At 38.7% G+C, this 12,252-nt stretch overlaps 1 protein-coding gene across 3 annotated transcripts in view; it reads right to left on the reverse strand.

Annotated features, from left to right (window-relative positions):
• The window catches only part of LOC120542540 (circularly permutated Ras protein 1-like), a 270,320-nt gene that overhangs the window by 195,355 nt on the left and 62,713 nt on the right, over positions 1–12,252 (reverse strand). The window lies entirely within an intron of this gene.

The following is a 12,252-nucleotide window of genomic DNA, read 5'->3' on the forward strand; positions in this document are numbered from 1 at the left end:
CCCGCGTCTACCCTTGCTCTCTAGGCATTCACACTGCCTGCCCATGTGCACGAATGCAAAAACTCACCGACCACCAAGTTAGTCCCTTTCGTCTGTGCTAGGAGTCCTCATGCACGTCTCAGCCACGTTGACTTTTCATTATTCTTTTCGGTTTCGACACCCGACCGCGTCCACCATGAAAAACCATGCAAAAGGAACTACGCAACTCTACCTCTCCTCCCACGCACTCAGGAACGCGGCTCAGACCACTGCCCGCCAACTCAAACAGCTCATCAAACATATACTTACTCGCTTTTGTCTGTGCTGCGGTCCAAATCCAGCTGTGAGCCACGTTGACTATTCTTTTGCCCTCCATGTCTACCGCTTCAAATGTATTTCATAGAAACAAAACTTCTTTCAATGTTATAGAAATTCCTGCTTCAGGTAACTTTTGTTTCTGTCAGTGTGATGGCGGTCCGCCAGTTTTCAGTCATGGACGATTGTGTGTTGGTTCGTTCCGTGCATTGTTACAATGTTGCTTTTCTTGCTGATTTATTACATTACCGATTTTTCAAATGTTAATTTTCTCCCTGTGCTTAAAAATCATTAAAAAACCGGCCTGATTATGCGGCGTAAGGTACACCGCGGGTGGGCTAGTAGTATATAATAGGCCAAGGGGAGATTTTAGATGACCTATGCAGAGTTTTTTTTTTGCTACTAGGATTGAAATTGACGCATATAATTGAATTTCATTTACACTGGAGTACAGTTAGTGTCTCGATGGAAGACCAGACTGCAAGTATTAAAGACCTTACCCAGTTCCAAACTGGATGTATCACATACAGAAAGCCCAATTGTACAATTATGAATCTTGCAGTGAAACTTCTGCATTATGCCTAACCCGGATTAGAACAGTGTATTTCAGTCAGGGTTTCCTGTTGTCTCCATTAAAAAAGCAAACCTCTGACCAAAAGAAGGAGGAGGAGGTAGGGGAAACATGGAGCTTGTTGAGCTGAATCTAGGAAAAGCATTAATTTTCGTAGCATGCATCTGAAACTGAAAAATAACTGAATCACAGATTTAATATCCACAAAGAAGAATAACTTCTACAAAAATGAATTAGATTCTGAGTTAGAACAGCTAGAATTTTCAATAAACAGATCAAGAAAATTTTTATAAAAAACATTATTAATTTACAAGGTGTTGAAGGTAAGAGATCCTGCAAATGCAGTAACTTTGCATAGCTTCAAGGCCAGTAACATAATTAACACAAACATAATATTGTGTTCAGTTGCCGCAGATCTCAAATTCAGCCCTCCAAGGCAGCAGAGATTAATTCAGATCTTATAATGGTAATTTGAAGTTCATACTCTGGGTCTACCACACACAGACATGATTCCTCCCAAAAGACTTGACTCTGGTTCATTTACTTTCTACTGACAATTTCTGTGTGCCAGACCTTCAGCAAATGCATCTATTGAGTGGGGATGCAGGTATGAGACAATAAGAAGGTTTGATATGGAATGAGGTGTGGAAAATGAGGGTAGGGATGTCACAGAAATTGAACTAAAGATGGACTTTGTTTTATGCACATCTTTGTGCAAGTATTTCAATTCTGCCTTTGTACACAAATGTCAATATTTTGTGACTCCGTGGCTCACTTCAGTAATGAGGACTCGGACAGTGTGGTCAAATTCGACACCAAAGTCAGAAGAGAGACCAGGAGTCTACAAATATGCAGCAAAACTGAAAACGATTTACAGGGATTTTGCAGATGCTACTTTGTGCTGCAAACAGAAAGATCTGTATAAAGCTGTCAGGCATACAATGGAGGAGGGGCAGAATCTGACAATGAAGTCTGAAGTGGGGGTACAGACAGTGGTGCAGCCTAAAGTGCTGAAAAATACTTTAAAGGATTTGAACTGGATTATGGTCTTGGGAAGATTATGTGTGAAGGAGAGGATGTATAGGCAAGGTATGACACAGACAAGGACATGTCCAAGACAAGACTGTGTCCAGGTGAAGACAAACAGACATGTGTTTTGGGAGTGAAGGTGAACACAAGAAGTGTGGGCAAATGTAAAAGGATTATTGATAATGGTTACAGATTTTTATTTATTTATTTTTTTGTTGTATAGGTTAATTTTGAAAGGGGAGGGTCTAGCTATGAATGGCAGATGTTAAAGAGAGGCCTTTTTGATATGGCTTGTTATTAACAAAGCAAAGAAGCACATAAGGAATACCAGGTCTATCCTGTGTCAGGGATGCCAGGGGCAATGACCCGGCCGGGACGCCGTGAGGGACCGAAAGAGGGTCAAAGCACATCCTGGATCACGTGGGGGCCGCCTTCCTGGTTGCTCTGGGGGCCACGGGTACAGGGCATGGAAGCTCCACCTGTAGGGGCCCGTGGTCACGGCCAGTAAGCGCCCCAATGCCTTGGGGACCTGTTACCCCAGCACTTCCGCCACACCAGGAAGTGCTGGGGGGAAGATTTAGGACGGCACCCGGAGAGCTGCCGGAAGGACAGCCGGCACTTCCGCCACGCTGGGGCGTGGCCAAGGGACGAATGCCGGGAACACCTGGGGCTCATCCGGGGACTGCATAAAAGGGGCCGTCTCCATTCATTCAGCGCTGGAGTTGGGAGGAGGCTGGACGAAGCACAGAGGAGGTGTGAAGCCGCCCGAAGAGAGGCATTGTGGCCAGGACTGCGTGTATTGGGGTGTTTTGTGCACTACTGGGTCTTAGTGACCATTATTTGGGTCTGTGTGACCATTGGACTTGTCTGTAAATAGAGTAAATAAATGTGTGGTGGTTGAAAAACAACATGTCCGCCTGTCTGTGTCCGGGTCACCTCCACACCTGATAAAGAGGTTTGTGAACAGAGATGTGCAGTGGGTGAAAAAGAATTTGAAAAAGGAGCTTATAAATAAAATAAAGAGGGATATAGGGGAGTGCAGTTTTGCAGCTGCTAATGAGAGATGGAAAGGGTTGTGAATATTGGAGAATAAGGCTTTAATTGAATTGATTTTAAACCAAAACATATGTGAGTAGTATGGATGTTTTAGAGGGATAAGTGTTTTGGATAAGAGATGGAAATGGAAAATTACTCTGTTATATGGTAAACTGGTATTGTTGTGGATGGTATTTTGTAATGTGTAAATAAACTTATTTTTACAAAAAAAAATGAAATCATTGCCAGCTAGACATATGAGACATATAAGGGAGTCTCAACAGTTGTTTAAAAGTTCTCTTAGATAGGTGAAAGCTTGTCCTAGAAATCTGGGTTGTGGAACAAATGGTTTTTGGTCTGCCATTGCAAACATTGAGTTGAAAGCTGCAAAGGCTGCAATATTTGTAGTTAAGCCTTGTCAACTCAGTATTCTGAGAGTTAGCCAGCTCCAGATGTGAGTTTAAAAGAAGTGTGACCAGTGACTGGGAGATAAAAATATAGTCAATCCCTGAATGGGAATGATGTTAGGGTGGGAAGAATGAGAAACACTTGGCAGATAGATAGCATCAATTATGTTCATATCAGAGTTTAAGCTGTCTAAAAAGGTTAGTTGAATGGGAACAACACTATTGGATCAGGGCCAGTATCATGTTGAATAATGAGTTCACATAGGCATTCATATTCATGATGATGATTTCATCACCTGACAGAAGTAGAATCTGATTGGCTACTTGCAGGAGGAAGACTGATAATATGTAGAACAGTATGTGGAGTAGAAAATGTTTTTCGTCTAGGCCAACTATTTAAATATATTAAAAAACTAATATTTTAACTTGTACACTATGACAAGATGTGGTAATCACTCTGACCTTCCTGGGCTTAGCAGATACACAGGCTACAGCAATGTAATAATTATATTAAAAAGTGAATAAACCTTTATTGGTTTAGAGATTCCACCCCTCCCTTCCCAACCGTGTCATCAGTAGATGTACAATAGAAAAAATGAAGATATATGAAGTTCAGAAAAAAAAGTCTGTATAAATGAAAATAAAATGTTAAATAGTGGGCCAGGATAGTGTTGTGTCCAACAGACCAAAAAAATGGGACTTGTTTAACTGAATAATAAACCAGATATCCGCTATTATGTCATCTTAATCCAACAGAATGCAGAGAAGCTGTAGCATTCTACAATATAAGAGGCATAACATGTTGGAAAACATTAAAGAGGAAAGGTCCTAGAAAATTATCAACAGTTTCAGTGGCTTTCTTCAAATTGATTACATCACGAATATTAATATACAGGAGAGTGTGAGATGAGTGGGATATAAGATTAAAAGCTACATAAACTACTTGCAACATTTTCTAACCTACTAGAGCTATAGCTTTACTGTCTTTGGCAATTGCAATGTTAAATTCAGGAAACTAATCTGTAGACTTCAAAAAACAGACAGAGATTTCACAGTGCCTCTTCAAAAATAATCTAATGGTCCGCATAATTGAGAATCTTAGAATGATAGACCTTGGGCATGAACTGGTTTCTCTGAGTTTTCCAACTCACAACAGATGGTATAAATTTTAGATTTGCCAGATTCATCATGTGTGGATGCCTCAGAGCATAGAGCTTTTTTATTAAGACTTTCCACCTCTGCATGCGACCTCCTGGCAGCTGGCATCATTGGAATCCTCAACAAAACGAGAGTCACAAAGGTATTTATTGTACATTTAGGGAGGAAAATGACTGGCAAAAAGAGGGATTAAGTGGATGTGTCACCAGGGCTGTGGTGTCAGAGTTGAAGTCAGAGTTGTGGAGTCAGAAGCATTTTTTGGGCTACTGGAGTCAGAGTCGATAAAATCTACTGAATATAAACTCTGACTAAATGTAAATTGTAATATAATGTGTTAGAATTTTTAAAAATTTTGAAATTCACATAGACTTATTTAATTAAACTGATTTTTCTAGGCTTTCAAAAAATCCAGCCTTTTTTTTTTAACTTTTTAAGTTTATTCATATGTTTAATGTTACTCAGTATTTGTAAGTCACAACAATATTGCTACAGCCTTTAACCCTAAACTCTATGATGTTACAGTGCTAAAATGTAGCCTGATGATTTACACTAGCAGTGATGATGAAATGCATTGTTTCTTATATGTTGCGTGCTTTCAATTAACATAATAAATAGTAAATATATTAGCTTAATTTCAAATAGAGGAGCTGGAGTCAGAGTTAGAATTAGTGGAACCAGAAATTGTGGAATAAGAAGCATTGGTACCAGAAATTGAGGAGTCGGAGCTAAATTCTGCCGACTCCACAGCCCTCTGTATCACAAACTGCTACTGTAGATTGTGTCTAACCAGCACCCAGGCTGATATGACTGATTAGAGAATGTTCATTTTTTCACATTTGTGTTTTAAAGTGTAGGTTATCGTAATGAATTTAAGGGAGAATTAAATATGGAAAACAAACATGGTACAGAGATTCTGCATATACATTATATAAAGCCACACCAAAGTAACTTAAAAGTAAAAAATATTGTTCAATACATAATCAAACCTCAATACAATAGAAAACTTACTTTGAGACTGGAACAGAATTTTGGAAATTAAAAAGTAGACGTTAAGAAAAAAAACAGATGTACAGTAAATGTGCCCTTGTTTGTTCTGTTCAGCAAAAGAAGTTGAACCTATGTACAGTATGCATTTTGCATGCGATTTTGTCACAGCTGACTTTTGGGTTTAAAACTTTGGCTTTATAAAGACCTATGTGACCGTAACATATTTAAATCACCACAACTAGCTTAAACACCAAAAAGATGGCACACTTCCATAGAAGTTTACAGAAGCAGCAACTACGTCATTATTTTATTTAGTGAAGTTTTCAGACAGCTTTTGATTTAATTAAAAGTTAAAGATTTCAAGATAACGCTTATCCTAATGAAAATTATGAAAACTACCCAAAAGGTGTCCAAAGTAGTGGTATACTGTGTACTCTGAAGTTTGCATATTCAGTTAGGTGATTGTTTCATTGAGATTTTTAGTGATCCTCCAGTCCTTGTATGGTTTCAGAAAAGGTGTAATGGGATTGAAGTGAGGAATCATACCTGACACATGCCAATTATGAAATATTGTAAAATTTAAATTTTTTATAAAGGTTTATTAATGTCATAGTCATAAAAGTAATGCTTTATTGGTCTTCTATATGTAGATATTTATTGTGAGAATCAGTGCAAAATGTAAACCTTTCTTTTAGTTAACAGGTTAATAACAAGCAAAAAGTAATGATCTCTTTGATGTGATTGACTTCAGCAGACAGACAGGTGGATTTGAAATACAGCAGAAATTCCCCTTGTTAAATGTGTTAAATGTAGGAAATGTGTTAAAGGGATTAACTTGGCACTGATTTCTAAGGATTCTATTTAGTTTTTTTATTGTTTCACTTCTCTTATTTTTGTGATTATTTGTTATGATACACTTTATACTTGTCTTGATTGGTTCTGTTTAATTTGTAGAATTACTATTGTCTTTTCAGATTGTTATTTTCATAATGCAGCCGTGTTGTTGATTGCAACTGCAGCATTGTTAAACCACAGCACCCTGACACCTGATTGCAGCGTGCTGAATACAATTTTTGACACACAAAAAAGCTACATTCACTCTGTGGCTCAACTCCCATTTGTTCACTCATATGTAATAACACAGATCTGATGTTTTTAGAGAACTGTGATTAGCATAAAAATGAGACAGAATTAATACCTTTCATAAAGGATTTACACTGTTTTAATAATTACTGTTTAACATCCAAATCATTCAATCTGTGCATCAGCAAGATCCAAAAATAAAACCACCAAATACAGGAAAACTTACGTTAATGTTACATTGGGGTTCTACTTTAAATGCATTTATTTTCAGGGTGGGGACTCAACCTCCACTATTGTTGTGGTCTCAGAAATTCTGCGCTATGCTAGTGACTGAGTAACTATCATTTCTCATGTGTCATTCATCACTTTTTACTTGTTGTTTTCCACTCATTGCTTCTTATATGTCATTTCCTATTTCTCACTTGTCTTGTTTTCACTCATCATTTATCACTTTTCATTTGTTATTCCTTCAGAAGTTTTTATTTGTCACTTGTACATGAATTTTCACACCTCACTGGTCATTTCTTTTTTGTCACTTATCACTTGCTAGTTCTCTCTCATCATTTATAGTTCATCACATTTCATTCTTATTATTACTTCTTTTTTATTTTAAGAAAATCAAGTAAAATAGTGAATGGCAAAATGGTTGGGAAATAGTCAAACCTGATCTATAATTTTATTTTAAAAATAAAACACTTAATAACAAAGATTTATACACTTGGAAACAATACTTTGTAAGGCAGAAAACCATATGAATTTGTGGTGCCTTTTACCAAACACCTTTCAGTTAAAAATATTAGATCAGTAATATTCTAAATTACTGTAAATTATTCTGACCAACATTCCTTTTAAAAAGCAATGATACTGGACTGAACAAATGGGTTTTCCAATGCAAGTACATTTACTTACACCCCAACCCTACATTTCTACCCAATAACTTGACTGTGATGGGAACAAAATGTCTGAGAATGAATGTGATGGATAGGAAACAACAGACAATGAGTGTACAGTGACAACTAAAAAGTGATGATTGAGAACTGACTGTTGAAAATGATGAGAGATGAGTGCTAAGTTAGAAATAACCATTGGTAAACAATGACCAAGAATTAATTATTGATGAGGGAGAATTGGAAAAGTAGTGAGAACAAGTGATAAGTGGAAGGTGATGAATGTAATAAATGACAAGTTAAAAGTGTAGAGTGGGGAGTAAAAAAATGACTGGCAAGAAACACATGAAAAGTGACAAATCAAAGTAGACAAAAAATAAAATGGATGTGATAGATGATAGTCAACTTGGATGATGCTGAGGGTTGGCAACTGTGGAATTTGAAAAATTAGAATGTCTCAAAAGAAGACATGCAAACTTGATATGAATGGTGGACAGAAATAAAATCGATTCTAGGTCTCAAGTGCTGTCCTTAAGACTGTGGTGCTTCCCAATGTACCACAATTTTCTCCTGAAGTAGAATATATATATTATAGCTGTCATAGTAGGGTGTTGTACAGTGTTAGCCATTATAGATGCAATGAGAAGTCAAGCAAAATGACAACTTTTATTGGCTAACTAAAAAGATTACAATATGTAAGCTTTCGAGGCAGCTCTTGCCTAAAGAAGGGGCCCGAGCTGGTTCTAAAGCTTGCATATTGTAATTTTTTAGTTAGCCAATAAAGGTGTCATTTTGCTTGACTTCTCATTATATTATAACTGAAAACATTTCTGTGTACTTTAAATATCATTACATCCCTACATCACTACAGGTCACAGGAAATTAACACAAAGGTTGGAAATAGTTCATCTATGCTGTCCAGATCCAGGCCAGGAAAGACACCAAGACTTTCCATCTCTGTTTCCTAGGCTAGACAACCTAGCCTATCCTAAGTGATGAGAGATATGGAAGAAGTGGTGACCTTAGAGCCTTTAAAGTTTACCTTGCAGTTTCAGATTTATGGTCTTAGCACTTTGGTTACCTGTTGCAGGCTTTGTCTCACAGACAAACCACACCCAACCCCCAAACATGAACCTCTTAGTTCAGAGAAATGTAAGAATCTAAACAAAATTAATATTTAAAAAGTTTAGCTTATTTATTAAAGCACAAAAGTAAAACACAAAGATTACAAATAAAAAGCCAAATATAAACAATAAAATAATATTCTTATTATTTATTATATAGTTAGGCAGCAACGACTCAGACTCTCCTCTCTATCTTCAAGATGATCTGTCCCTTTTTTAAATTCATTTTGCTTATATTAGAAATTCTTGCCTCAAATTGTTCTTATCCATCTACTAGACTTTCTCTTCTGAGGTGGTTTAATAAATGAAATAAACAGTTTCTCTTTATGCCCAACAACCCACAACACATATATTTAAAATATTTTTTTCCTTGTACAGTTAATAAGTACTTTTTTCTAAATATAGTACAGTGGAACCTCGGTTCACGAACATCTCAGAACACGTACAAATCAGTTTACAACCAAAACATTTGCCAAACTTTTGCATTTGTTCACGACCACAGACTCAGTATACGAACAAGCAGTTTCCCTTTCGGTTTGTGTGCGCCAATGATTTCCGCATGTGTTCAGTCTCTCCTTCTGCAGTGAGAAAGAGAGAGACACACACACACAGACATGCACGCGAGAGAGACACACACAGACACGTGCGCGGGTGTGCGAGAAAGAGACACGCACACACACGAGAGACAGACACACACAGATGCGCGCGAGAGACACACACACGCATGTACGCAAGAGAGACACACATACACATGCGCCCGTGAGAGAGAGAGAGACGGCTGGACGCATGAGGCTTGTTTTTAAACAGACAGATCCGAGCATTGTTTTAACCTCGTTGTATTTAATGAAGAATTTTTTCTATTGGATTTTAACCTCCACTTCACTTCTGTTTACAGCGATCGGTTCGTAGCGTGCATTGTTGCAATGTTACTTTTCTTGGTGGCTTATTAAATTACAGATTTTTCAAATGTTCATTTTTTTCCCTGTCCTTATAACTCATTAAAAAAAAAAGTGTTTTTAGCGAGCAGTTTGTAGCGCTACAGTGCAAACTCTTGCAGTGTTAGTTTTCTCTGTTGTTCAAGGTTTTCTCAGTGTTATTTAGTGTTTTTACATTTAGTTTACTATTACACTGTGCATTCTATGGTATAATTAACTATATTTGTGCTTAAAAATCTTTTAAAAAAATATATTTACATACAGTTTGTATGGTCTGGAACGGATTAATTGTATTTACATACAATCCTATGGGGGAAATTACTTCGGTTCACGGCCAAATTGGTTTACGACCAGAGTTTTGGAACGAATTATGGTCGTGAACCGAGGTTCCACTGTATCCTAAACTTCACACTTGCTATTATTCAAAAAGTACTGATAGGATTAGGGTGGCATGGTGGTGCTGAGGCCAGAAATCTGCACCAGTAATCAGAAAGTTGCCAGTTAGACACCCATAAAGTGATTCCACCCGAGATGGGCCCTTGAGCAAGGCCCTTAACTTTTATCCAGTCATGCAAGCAGGTCCTCCAACTTGCAGGAAGAACACAGGGCTTGTGGCAGGACTGGCATTCCAGCCACTGTAAATTTCCTCACACTGTTCCATTTCAAGTAGTGTGGTGCTGAGGTGTCACCCGTTACACAGCTGTGCTCAGGTCCTAATTTGAGATACTGAGGTTTTTTTTTATGTGTGGGGTGCAGCAACACACTGTATCAGTGCATGCTTCCAATCTCATACTATTACAATTAAAAATCTATATTATTTCAAAAGTAATACTTGTGGGAAGAACCGGTTTAATTTTTATCTCCACAAAGGGAACTGAAAAACCACTTTCTTCAAGTTTTTGAGCAACTCATTTAATGAAAGTAGAGAAATCTCTTAGTTCCTATCTTACTAGGGGAAATACAAAAAAATCACAGATCAAAAGTTGACATTTCTGATCAGATTTTGACAGAAGTCTATTTTGCTATTTTAATGTTGTGTTTAATTCATTACTTAATCTTTAAATGTTCCAAACTAACACCCACATATTCACAATATTATTGCAGCTGAATCACTCCTGTCCATTTCTGGCCTGACTAAATTCTTAGCCCAAGCTTTTGCTTGTGGGCCAGGGTGGTCTATTTTCTTGACATTGCATAACAGTAATCTGCTGATTCTGTAAATCTATAACATAACAAAACATAGCATAAAATATTCCTAAATCTGCCTAATCCAAGTCAAGATTGTTCTGGGCCAAGGTCTATCATGGCAGCACTGGGTTCAAGACAGGAAACAACCCTCATATCTTGATTAAACTCAGAACAACAGCATGTATGGCATATAGGTATCGTTCACAAGCAGTAGTGAATCCAAGGTCGAAATAGTAAAAAAAAAAGTAGTAATTTATCATAGGAATACTAATTACTGCAGACTTGGAACAAAGCTTAAATAAAAGGATTAAAAATAAGTAAGATCTGATGCCTCAAAGGGCTTACCAATAAAAACAATAGTGCCACTTACTCACACAATCAATCAATCCTTGCTAACCTTTGTGAAGGACAGCCGGGTCCCATGCCCGGCAGGGACGCCCCTGCTACTTATGTTCCGGGGGAGCCGCCATGGGCAGTCCAATACCTCCCCCGGGACGCTTGGTGGCAGCCTCCCTGGCCGACGGTGATTCCCCAACCGCCCACAGGGCTCCATGGGAGATGGAGTCCTCCACAGCTTGGTTAGGGCCCGGGGGGGCTGTCTGCTTCCCACAGCCCAGCTGGACGAGTCTTCAGCCCCACCCGGAAGTGCAATTAGGACCAGGTGGTTAATCACCTGGAACGCTTCCGGGTGGGCTATAAAAGGGCCCAGCCACTACCACTCGACGAGCCAGAGTTGGGAGGAAGGAGACGAAGCTTGTCTGAGAGGAGTGGTGGAGAATTGTGGTGTTTTGTGCTTGGTGATTTTGGGACTGTGTTTGGGCTGTGTGGCACGGGGAAGACGTGTCCCACAGCTGAAGAAAAATAAAAGTCATTGTACTTTTTATACGTACCTCCATGTCTTTCTGTGTCGGGCCAGGCGCCTATATAGCACCTTTTCTACACCTTCCATTAAGACTTTCGCTTACTAGCTAAGCCCTTGCCTAATGCTCACCTCTGAGCTCCAAACTAAATGCTCTGTTGGCTGGGAGAAGATTTTAACTGGTGGCCCATTACTAATCTTAGAAGTAAACAGGGCTATAAAGAATTCCAAATATTGGTCCAGAGTGCTTCTACACTTCTGACTTTGGACCACCAAATACATTCAAGGAGTCCAGTCTCACTGTCACAGGGCTAAAATCTGTCATCTACCAACTTTCACACATGAAATATTTTAATATTTCACTATTTCACTTCACTGCTTCATCTAGTAGCACTCACTCCAATCATCATGAAGTGTTTTGAGAGAGTGGTGCAGGCCCACATTCACAGCAGCATACCGGACACTCTGGACCCCCTGTAGTATGCCTACCGGCCCAACAGATCCACCTCAGATGCCATCGCAGCCACACTACATTATTCCCTCTCCCATCTGGAGAACAAGGGCTTACTTCAGGATGCTCTTTGTTGACTACAGCTCCGCCTTTAACACGGTTATTCCCCATAAACTCACCCATAAACTGTCTGCACTTAGCCTGCCCCCCACCCTCTGTGACTGGCTCCTGGCTCCAGTCTGTC

This window comes from Polypterus senegalus, chromosome 13, assembly GCF_016835505.1.
Source record: "Polypterus senegalus isolate Bchr_013 chromosome 13, ASM1683550v1, whole genome shotgun sequence".
Classification (NCBI taxonomy): domain Eukaryota; kingdom Metazoa; phylum Chordata; class Cladistia; order Polypteriformes; family Polypteridae; genus Polypterus; species Polypterus senegalus.